This window comes from Pyrgilauda ruficollis, unplaced genomic scaffold (genome assembly GCF_017590135.1).
Source record: "Pyrgilauda ruficollis isolate IOZ18807 unplaced genomic scaffold, ASM1759013v1 scaffold7, whole genome shotgun sequence".
NCBI lineage: Eukaryota > Metazoa > Chordata > Aves > Passeriformes > Passeridae > Pyrgilauda > Pyrgilauda ruficollis.
In genome coordinates, this window is record NW_024528821.1 from 13535175 (window position 1) to 13547369 (window position 12195).

Genomic DNA, 12195 nt, shown 5'->3' on the forward strand with positions numbered 1-12195 from the left:
GATTTGTGAATGATACCCCCACATCAGTGTCCAGAATGGATTGTGTGAGATCAATAACATGTCCTGCCAAGCTCTGGGCTTCTTATCAAAACAAATCAAGAGTATCTATAGCAGCTGAAAACATGAGAGACTTCATAATAGTTGAATAATGAATTCTTGTGTCCTCATTCAGAACATGAATGTCTAAAGCAATCTTGAAGTTTACCCTAAGGATCAGAATCATCATTCTGCAGAATCAATGTTATATTAAGAATGGTGCAGTTCCATCCTACTGATCTCAAATGGAAAGGATGAAACATTAGCCTCAGAAATCAGTTTGAAACAAATTACCCAGCCAAGAGAGACCCAGGATACCTTCATGCAGAAACCTGAGATTGACTGAACCAGAGTAAATTATTATGAGATGTCCCAGGGAAGCCGAGGAACCTTTCACAAAGAGCACAGCAGAAGGAGATGGACACATTAGTTCATTTTACCAGTGGGAAACAGGCAGATGAAGCACCAAGTACTCACCAAACCCACACAGCCAGACCTCCGCTCTGGGGAGATAAGCCACTCATTTCAGGGAGTTTGCACCATGTCTATTAAACGGTCTGTGAGTGGACTGAAATCCACAGCAGCAAGCATTTGAGAGGTCCCTTCAAAGGGAACGAAGTAAAGCACTTTGTGGCTGGTGCATCTTTACTTTAAAAGCCACCTCTGCTGTACAAATGAATAGAGCTTGATTAAATATGACTCAGCCCCTTTATAACACTAGGATCAAATTCTCTGCCTCTTGCTCACTTCACACTTTGTTATAGCTGAGGACATCGTTGCCATCAGCCTGCAATTGAGCTCAGAGCTGCAGCTAAGCACACCTCAGATTTGCTGGGTGATTCCTCAGGGAATGCTCTGGGGAAGAACAAGTCAGAAATCCTACAAGTGGTATCTGTGCTCCCTGCACAGCCCCAGGCTCTCACTGCCAACCCACAGTAAAGCACATTCGGCACACTTTACCCGTCACTGCCCCTCCGAGCTGCCAGAGCCAGCTTTGTGCTGGGATGAGCCACGAGCACAAAGCCCTGAGTGTGCCCTGATGGAGGGAGCAGTCCCCGGCATCTTGTGCAGCGTGACCATGACTGTGCAGCAGCCTCTGCAGAGGGGAACAGTGACATTGATGGCTACTCCCCACATCAGGCAGATGGCCAGGAAACCCCCAGTGTCTCCAGAAAAAGACAGCCAGCCTCCAGGCTTCCTGTGCGTGGGAGCCTCTCCAGGCTGAGCCATGGTGCTGCAGCGGGCACAGTCTGATGCCTGACATTTGCTAGACCTGGAAGAGGTTTCTACAGCAACCACCTTTTCAGCATTATTGAATGATGAACAGCCTCTCTTACCTCTTCCTTCAAGCTACCCAAACACTTCCAGTGACTGATTCCCCCTGGAACAACTTCTGCTAGTGAAGTGCGCTAGCACACTCCCAACCCAACAGCTCCCAGCAGCAAAGGCGTGTGAGGAGAGGAGCCAGCAGCTGCTGCCAGCCCTGGCACTGCAGGAGCCACAGACACCAGCACACCCAAGCCATGCCGCCCACAACCACTGCCCAGGCAAACTGGCAGGATGCTTTTGAAGATAAATTCCAAATCCTGTTAGTCCTTCCTGTCCCAGGGCACTCCATTACATTTCCAGCTGAACAGCCACGAGTAGACATTTTACTTTCTCAGGAAGTTTCCTAAAATGATCTGCAATAACAAAATGTCACTCTGAAAATTTGTAGAATGGCAGCTTGTAACACATCACTGCAGCTCGATAGGAAGGGCATAATACATATTCTAGCTCAAAATGTAATTATTTTTAAGTAAGCATGGTGCGTGCCTTTGAAAAACACCTACACAGCCTACAAAGCCAGTAATTTGTAAAAAAAGAAAAACAGCTTTATTCTAATTCTGTTTTGAATAAATGTACAAAACATAGGAAATGTGCCCTGTGACTGTGCCAAGATGCAAACAAGGTTTTAAAAAAAAATCTGTTAACGATGTTATACCTTTAAAACAATTTTATCCTCAGAAACACTCTAATTACAGAGGGTAACATTTCTCTAATTTGTTCTTTTTTCTCTTATTTCATTTATAAAGAATAGCAATTACCCTATATTTAGAAGAGCAGATGACTGAGTGAAATGAATTCTTGGGCCCCAGCAACTCTAAGACGTAGTAATTGCATTTCCAGTGGAAAACATTCATCTCAGTCCAAATTTGGCTCCAAGAATGAAACAGTGCTAAACACCTGCATAAGCAAAAAACCAAATTCTTTGTAACAAACACTGATTTTTGTACCTTGAATTAATCTGAGCCCTTAAAATCATATATTTAATGCACTGGCAAGTAGACCAGTGTAGATAGGTAGATAGGAGAGTGCTGAAGGGAATTAAATGAATGCAACAGACCAAAACAGAAGTTGGTACTTCTTTACACAGCATGTAATCAAACCACAGATTTTTTTTGCCTTCAGATATTTTGTGGGTGGTAGAAATTTACACTGGCCAAATTCACAGAGAAAAGTGTATCGAAAACTATTGCAGTGATATTACTTTGAGGTCAGTGTTAGTTTCTGGCTCTGATCAGAATAAAACCAGCATGTAAAAATCCTTGCAAGAAGGAAACTTCTGCAGAATATTGCTTCAGCCTGTAGGACTGAATAGCATCTCATGGCATCTGTGGTTGATGTGGTTCCTCACAGGACACATGGGACAAACACTCATATTTTACCAGGAGTCATGGTCCCCAGGTGGGATTTCATCTCCTGCCCCAGGATGAAGAAGCAAACCACAGTTTCTGTGTGTCACTGAATAGCTGAGATGAGCACAAACTGCTGGCAGAAAAACAAAGAAACTCAAAGGCATTTTGGCAAAGTCACAGACCATCTCTGTGTGTAGTTAATTTGCTGTCAGATAAGAGTTCCTTACATTTTTTGTGTTTTTCATCAAGAAAGATGGCAGCTATGAAACTGAGTCACTTTTGTCAGAGGCTTTATGCATATGGGTAAAAATTGTTGCTTAGCACTGTTATAGGCATTGTTCAGTGCAAGAGAGTCAGAATTACCAGCTACTGTAGAAGGAGGTGACTGAATAATCCAAAACACAGCAAATGGAAGCAAAATTAATTAAGTCAAATGGCAAAACAGAATTATTCCAGATTGTAGGAGAATAGTTGTACAGAAAAAGAAAAAAAAAAAAAAGTCTGTTTCTTGTACATGTTCAGTACTTCTACAATGCAATCTGCTCCAGGATATCTCCTGGGAAAATCTAGTATAACACCTAGGACAAATCTGGAATAACAGCAACAAAATACCTTCTTACACAACAATAAAGTGAAGAATTATGTAAAATTCATCTCTGTATCTTCAAGAGTTTTCATGAGAAACTCACAGCAATCTGCATCAATTATTTCTTTTCCAGCCATGAACAGGAATTTGGAAAAGGTTTCAGTACACACGTGTTGTATTTAGCCAGTGCCTTGTATCTGTTGTGATGGATAAAAGGATAAAAACCGTCCTTCAAAATGACACAGGAAAAAAAAGGTCTCATTATTTTGTCTCATTATGCCATTTGACATATGTATACATATATGCATACTATATGTACTATTTATGCAAAAGAAACAGAGGTAACACATGCAAAATAAGTACTAAAGATGCTCATGTGTTTGAAAGTCTTTTTGTTCATTGGGTTGGCTAAAAACTAAAATACATGTAATATTCCTCATTTTAGGCTTGATATTTACTGTACTTACAATTCATTTTTAATTACTTTAATGAAGTGAATGAAGAAAGGCAGGAGTTTGAGTAATAAATCCCAGTACAAAGCAGAACCTCCCAGCAGTTAAAATGGCAACACCATGTGTGCTTGAAGCACCTTTGGATCACCCTGCAGCTGCCACAGATCTGTTCCAGGCCATTCACAGACCCACTGCTCTGCAGAGCGCTCTGACCCTTGGAAAGGTCAGCAGCAAAGATCCAGGAGGTGCCTCAGATAATTCCCTGAGAATTCCAAAATGAGAAGAGTGCCCCAAGCAATGACAGAGCTCGCTTGGGTTTCTTGCAGCAGCAGACAATGCAAACAGCAACCCAGGACAGACCCAAAACCTGTCACTTTCTGAGAGGTTTTGCTGCTTTTGAAGATTCTTTCACACATCCCAGGGAAACCCGCTGTGGTGGTTTGTAGAATAAAGCCTACACTTTCCCACTGCTTCTTACCCCCACTGCACCATTGATGCAACTGAAGAACATTGTACAAACCAGAGTTTCCAGTGTTCACTTTAAAGTTTCATAGCTGCCACAGGCTTTACAAAAATAGAAAGCAATTACATACAGTTTTAACATTATTGCATTGCATTATTCCCAAGGGAATGAAAGAATTTAAATTATTCTCTTCTCTCTCTCTTATCTAGGAAGTAAAGCATTTCTAAGTCTGAAATACCACATCAGGAAGTGTAAAGCTACACTATCTCTTTTCTGCTAGTTTGTTTTTCTCAGATTTACATAGGCAAATGACTCAGAGACACCCATATCACTCTGAGAGTCACACACCTGAGGGTGCTGAAAATCTCCATTGTGCCCAAGAAGTACAGAATTTCAGAACTTCAGAACTTCTGATCCTCCACAGCCATCAGTGTTTGCCACTGTCTACAGAGGGGCTCAGGGACATGCAGCCTCCTGGCTAAAGCAACAGCTGATCTCAGGGGCAGCACTGCCAATCCTTTTGATTTTATCATCAATGGAGTGGAATTTATACCGAACTCCTGGGCACCAAGTTACATGAGAAATTATGTTTAAGTTTCTAGTGTGGATTTTTCTAGAGGAAAAAAAGGCTGTCCTAAGGCTATCTGGATCCCTTAAACATCACATGTTCCAGCCCAGCCAAGCACAGGGACATAATCTACAAACAAAGAATGATGGTGACTTTCAGGAGAAGGACTCTGTTCTTCAGTGCTGCATATTCAAAAAGGCTTGAATGTCCCAAGGGGTGCGGAGCAGAGGATGGGCTCTCACGTGATGGGATGGCCAAGGGGATGGAGGAGACCACCAAGCAAGAAAAGCAGGGGGCCCTGTGTCCAGGCACAGCATTGGAGACATCACTGCTGGCACCCCACACTTGCTTGAACATCTGTGAGCAGAAGATGCTGCTTTGCCATAGAGCAACACCACACTAAGGATTTATTTGGATCTGTGCCACTGCTCACATCCAGCTGGGTTGTGACACACTTCCTGAGCTTTGGTTTTCCTCTGAGCTGTTTGTTTTACAGCTCCTGGAGCTGTCAGCATGGCAGGGAGCAGCAGGAAACAGGCATGGAGCAGCGTGGTCTCCTTTGGAAACCCCTCACCACTGAGGGAAACTCCAGAGGTGCCTCCAAAGATATTTTGGTTCTTGTCTCACAAGTTACAGTGATTAATTGATGGGACTGTATTTTATTGCAAATTAAACAATTGCACTCACATGCTGTTATAAGAATTTTAGCTGTTAGATTTTCCTTTCTATCCAGTATTGCAATGACTTGCAGTCTTGACAGAACATGTAAGAAAGAAGGAAAATTAAAGCTAGAACAGATATAATTATCTGAGCTAGGGAAAGGTTGCTTGAATACCATTTAAGTAATATTTTAAATGCAAGAAGCCAGCTTTCCATACACCATACTTTAAACAACCCTGTTAATAAATGGGATGTTTGCTAAGAACCAAACCTAGTGAATGTTGTTTTCATCCCAATGTCAGCATCTCTTCTCTTATGGAAATATAAAATTATTCTGGTGCAATTTGTCATTCCATAAATCCATGAGTTATATTGATTTCTTCATTTATTGACAGAGACTAAAATTATGTTTGAAGCCAGAGGATAAATTTCTAGGCTCAGTGCTGTTCTCTGCTCACAGCTGAAGCATCTGTAGTTCCATCTGGAATTTTTGCATTGAGTGATATGGACAGTTAATGGAGCAATGGCACAATTAATTGAATTGTTTCAGCAGGTTCATATAAAGGGTTCCTTCCAGCCTTTTAACTCCAAGAGAGCTATGATCTCTTCACACACTTCTGAGCTACATTTTCTTCATAGTAATTGATCTAAATGAAACTACTGCCTAATAAAATATCCATAACAGTAAACATTTTCTATCCACTGATGTTCTGCATGTCAGCAGAGCATCAGGAGAGCATCCCCTCCTTCAATTTCCTTCATGCAGCTCATAGATCAGCCTTCACCTGTTATTTAAACACGTAACAAAGCAACAGTTGAATGAGCACCATGCTGGAAAGTAAGCCCACAAGCAAACACAGACCTCACACAAATACCTTCTAAACATGAGAATATAAATATTGTCAAATAATCTGTCTCATAACAAAGTGCACAAACATGTGTCAGTAACAGGTGGTTTTCCCTGGTTCTGATGAAATTGAGAAAGATCCATTACCACAAGAAGTAGCTGCCAAAGCCTACAGATCATTTGAGGAAACTAAAATTCAGAACTGAAAATGATGTGGCATTATTCAATTACAGCTGACTGCTGAGAGAAGCCATCTGCTTGAACTCAGAGTTCCTAATACCAAATCAAGTTTTTAAACTCTGCCTCAATCCTAGGACTGGCTCTAGGGCTGGAGAAAGGACACAAAATCATAAAGAGGATTTTTTTAGGTATCTGTTTTTTTTCAGCATAACTCAGTGGCAATTCAGATGTCTGTGCTATGCTGACAGCTGCCTGGGAGCCTACATGGGATTAATCCTTTTTCTCAGCTCGGGCTCCCTCCTGACAATGCAGCTGGACAAACTGGCCTCCAAATTGTGCTAAAACACCTGATATCAGTAAGAGATAAAATATTCCTTGGATATAAAGGGTTTCTTATTCAGACAACACAGATCTGTCATCTTTCACTAGCCAACATTTTTACTAAATCTTCCAGGAAGATGACAAATTTGATAGGAGTTTGCATACTCACTGCAGACTTTGTTCTGCAAACCAGCAGTGCTGGCTTTGAGCATAGGATGCAGATGTTTGGTCTGCTGTACCTGGCATGTCCACTCAGTATTTTTTCCCTGTGTCTTGGGATACAGAGCATGATGTGAGATCTGCTGTTTGAAAAGTGCCAGTGATTTTGCCTCCCTCTTGTTGCAGGCTGCTTGATGTGCCCAGGATGTGATCCTTGCTTTGGCCCCTGTTCAGTGCAGCCCTGCACCTGCACCATCTCTGTGCCAAAGCAGAGTATAACCCACACTCAAGAGCTTCAGGGAATTTAAGGATATTGAAGGATTGAGTGAATCAGCTTTCCCATTAGGGACAGTGGGTTAATGCTCTGCTGCACTTCATGCCAGTGTGAGGCACAGTTTGTTAGTTGAGGTCAAAACCCAGTACAAGCAGTTGTTGAGACTGATGCTGGCAAGAAATCACTTCAGCCAAAGGAAAGAAGCCATATTTTGGTCGTGCTTAGAGATAATCATATTCATTCTTGATATTTCTCAGGATTTACAAAACACATTCCACATTTAGCTTCCTCCAAGGAAGCTGATTCCTCCAGCTCTGATTCTAAGTGATTAAACAGGTAGGAATGACAGTGTGTGAGTGTTCCACAGCAGCCACTGCCAAAAGCAATTATTTGGGCGTTGCTAAGAAGCCTGGAAATTCTGGTCCTCATGCTTAGTGCCATCTACTGTCCTGCTGTCACTGCATCCCTTAGGTGAACAGCTCTGATGCCTTGTGAAGGCTGACCTAGAACACAGACTAGAGAGAATTAAAGAATAAAGCAGGGATTTATTAAAAGGCCTCAATGGATGCACCTTGGGCAGCACAAGAGCCCAGCCAGGGCTACACCCAAAATGAACCAACATGGTCACAAAATCCCTGACCGGTCACAGGGTCTCTCACTTTGATCAGTTCTGCTCCATTTGCATATTGGAGTTAATTGTCCAGTTACAGCTTTAGGCCATGAAGTCCCATCCTTCTTGTCTTTTTCTCTTCATTCCACGTTGTTTGTGCTCTTGGGCCTGAGATTTGGATCATTTGTCCTTGGTCCCCAGCTAGAGCAGGAATTGTTTTGTCTCCCTGCTCTGTGAAGAGAGCTCACCATCCCCTGACATGAATCTGAGAAGTACACACTGAAGCAGCACAGAATCTGAAAAATAGAAAAGCTAAAACCTGAGACAAGTTAAAACTTGAGGCATCACCTCCCACTTGCAAAGCATTTCTGCCCCTGTGCCCAGACCTCTCCTGACTGAGAACACACTTTTCATTAAAGCAGAAACATCAGACTGGAGCTCAGCACACTGGCAACAGCACCCTCAGGGCTCTCTCAAGGGAATAATTTGCTAATGAACACTGTTCCATGTGCAGTAATCCCAAGGAAGTGTGTGAGCAAGTGAGCAAGTGTCACTTCTCCAGGAGTTTGTTGATCACCATGTACCAGCTCAGCAGAGAAATCTGTGCAGGTGCAACCTGCCCCAATTAAAAGGCAGCACAATGAAGGATCGTGGGCATTGCCTGAAACAGGAGTGGAGGACAACTCATCCTGTATGTAAACAAAAGACAGGCATTTAATTAAAGAACTCTAACAGCAATCTAGAAAATGCCTGTATTGCTAGTCAGTTCTGTACTCTGTAGGAACAGCCTGCTGAACCATGCATGTATACAAAATATGCCCAGTTTGCACCCAGAAATGCACAATTATCCCTAGGATTCTTGATGCATGGTGTGACACAGACAAAAACATAGGGAATTTTGCTGATAACTGTCTTTTAACTGAAGAATAAGATGTAGAAATAAGAAGAAGCAAACAAGTGCTGCTGAAATAGACCAAGTTATTTAACTGCTTGATCTCTTCTCAAATCTTGAATACTTGAAAAATATTATTTCAGTAGCCTTTATCTTCCAGCACAATGTTTCAAAGTCTGAAGTTAACGTCAGTTACCTAGCAGTCCTTCTCCACTTCTTCCCCATTTTCCCATAATTCTTAGATGTTTCCTCATTTTGCTACACCATGGAAACCCTGGAGGCTTCTTTCACAGGCCTGGAAAATAATTTTCCACAAAGAGACTAGGTCTGAAAGCTTTATTGGCTGATAATCCTGCTAGGGAGCTCATTTCTCTCAGCAGCACAGGAGGCTTTCCTAGACAGCCCAGACACCCACAGGACATGGGGAGAGACAGCAGAGAGCTCCTGCTGCAAGCCCCCACCTCTGTGGTAGCAAAAAGTACCAACATCGAAGGCTCGTGTTTAATCCAACACCTTGGTGGGGAGTGTGGATAGAATCATGGTCTGGGGATGTCTCTGCACCAAGCCTTGGAGGGAAGAAGGCCTGCAGCCTCACCTTGGCACATGGCAATGCTTCCCTTTGCACCTGCCAAGGCCTGCAGGATAATTCCATCCTCAGCCCAGGAGCAGCCAGACCGCAGATGAGGGAGGGCTCAGCTGCTGGTCCTCCTGTAGGAGTCTCCATTCAGACCAGCTGGGAATCAGCCTCCCATATGACATGATGCTCAGAGAAGGCTGGCTTGCCCCAAGCCCCTTGCTGTGAACAGGGCAGGTCACCCTGGCACAAGCACCCAAGCATCCAAAGCAGCCCTGGGGTCTGGGAAGGCTGTCTGGGAATGAAGAACAGGGCTCCTGCAACCCTGCTCACCCCATGCCCTCCCAGAAGAGCTGTTACACCCCAACCAGCCTAATGAAACGTGATTTAAAATCATCCCTTTACTCCAAGCAACAGGTTTGTCATTTCATGTCACAATCCAACTCATAAAACCATGTAATGTGACGTTAAGGATTTCCATGATTGTAAGCATTTTGTGCACACCTTGTTACTAGTTAAAGCTGCTCACTTCTCTATCTGTTATAAAAGACTTGAAGTTGGAATGTGATTTAACCTGAGGTTATGGTGTTTTCCTACTGCAGTGCTTACAGCCCATAATATGCCCACTTGTCAAACTGTTGGATGAGGACATACATGAGTCGACTCAGCACAGATTTTCTTACAGATTCAAAGGTTTAGAAACACTTCAGACTAAGCTATCACATGTACCTCACATCCTGAAATTCAGGTGGCATTCCTCAGCCAAAAAGAAAACAAACAGGCAGCAACACCAGTCCTGCCTGACTTTCTCTCTCTCTCTCTCTCTGACAAGTGATGCAAATACCCAGTTTTGAATCCTGAAAAGGTCTGTGCTGAAAACTGCAGTTCAGGAGAAGTGATCCCATTTCCCATAACAATGTTTTGGCATGTGGACCCTATTCCCCATGGGTGACATCAGAGAAAGTGAAAGTTAACATGTGACCACCCTCTGGGCGCAGTTGTACTCCTCTGAGTTTTGCAGAAATTGTAGGCCTATTGTAAGGTCCATTCACATGAAGTAGAAGTTTAATTTAACATGGATAAATGAAGCGTGGGTGTACTGATATATTAGAAAGAATACTATTAACCAGAAAATTATAGTGGTCTCATGAGGTGGTAAAGGAAATTAAAGAAATTATATTTAGTTAAGTTATATCATTGGGGTTTTGATAGGCTTGTTTTTGCTTTGTAATCAAGTGCAACATTATTTTATTATCATGGTTATACTATTATTACTGTGTAATCTTGCACTTGATTACAAATCAAACCCAGTGATAACTACAATAACAAAATAATGTGTTAACATAATAATTTAGCTAAACATAATAAAATAGGTGCTGTTCATCAGGCATAGCACTGCCAGCCAGTCAAGGGAGGGGATTGTCCCACTCTGCTCTCACTGGAGTGGCCTCACCTTGAGTGCTGGGGACAGTTTTGGGTGCCACAAGAAGAGGAGACTGAGGACAGACCTCACTGGGGTCTGCAGCTCCCTCACGAGGGGAGGAGGAGAGGCAGACACTGATTCCTTCTCTGGTGACCAGAGACAGGACGCAAGGAAATGGCCTGAAGCCAAGTCAGGGCAGAGTTAGGGTGGATATTAGGAAAAAATTCTTCACCCAGAGGGTGGTTGGGCACTGGAAGAGGCTGCCCAGGGAAGTGAAAACAGCCCCAAGCCTGAGAGAGCTCAAGGAGCCTTTGGACAATGCTCTCAGGCACGTGGTGGGATTTTTGGGGCTTTCCATGCAAGGCCAGGAGGTGGACTCAATCATCCTTAAGGGTTCTTTCCAACTCATAGGATATTCTATGATTCTAAAATTCTAATTGTTGTCTAAAATTTCACAAACACAAGTGAATAATATTAGTGCTGTAGTATAATTAGCTTCTCCCAAAGTACAGGAGGCACCTATCCCAATATGGATTAAAAAATCTTGGAAAAGTCATTATGGAAAGTAGATAAAGTAAGGTGTAAAAGGTATATTTCAAGGACTTCATCCTGAAAGTTGTTTTTCCTGTATTCATGCTTGTCAACATTGAACTTGCTGTGTTCTATCAATCAATTAATCTTGTTCTGCTGCTGTGCATCTTGGATGGACACAGCCAGTTAGAATTGAACAAGAAAGTGACTCACTGCTCTTGGCTTCTCCTGTGTTAAAATATAAATCTCCCTTTCTGTTAATTTCAAATTGACTGATCAGAAGAAACCAACAAAAGTCCAACCGGCTGTCGCCGCATTTCTCTTCACAGAGAAACACAAGGCCAGCTTCCCAAGGATATTTCTGGGAATTGCAGTGAGGAGCCTCAGAGAAAGAAGAAACAATTCTTATCTTATTTTCTGTGCCTGTGTTTGTGCAAAAGCAGAATGCAGTATGGAGATTGTTTACCAAAGTGATGGGGTTTTGTTTCCTTGGCCTGTGAGGGCCAAGCGCGTCTCCAGACTGTCGGTCAGGAGACAGTCACAAGGTTGTGTGCAGAGCTGAGTGCTTGGCAGGTTCAGTTTACATGTAGTGTAATATAATATAGAATAATATAGTGTAATAAAGTAATCAATTAGCCTTCTGATATCCATGGAGTCCTCCTCATCATTCCTCTCCTTTGTTGTGGTCGCCCTGAATACAATAACCTGCAAATTCAAAATTTTACCCAACAATTCCAACATTTAGATAGTGGAGAGAGAAGAAATTCCCATTCAGAACAAGTGCACAGGCAGAAGGGCAGAGCTCTGCTGTCTCCCAGCCCCAGCCATCAATATTCCTGGGCGTCAGACACGCATTTACAGGCTCCTGCATCCCAGTGGGTGCCAAGCAGGTACGGTGAAAGCCTGTCATCCAATTTCATATCTCAGCAACACCAAGACCT

The 12195-nt window shown here is 42.8% G+C and overlaps 1 protein-coding gene across 2 annotated transcripts in view; it reads right to left on the reverse strand.

Annotated features, from left to right (window-relative positions):
• Positions 1-12195, reverse strand: part of HTR2C (5-hydroxytryptamine receptor 2C) — an 81238-nt gene that overhangs the window by 12862 nt on the left and 56181 nt on the right. The gene's annotated exons all lie outside the window — the stretch shown is intronic.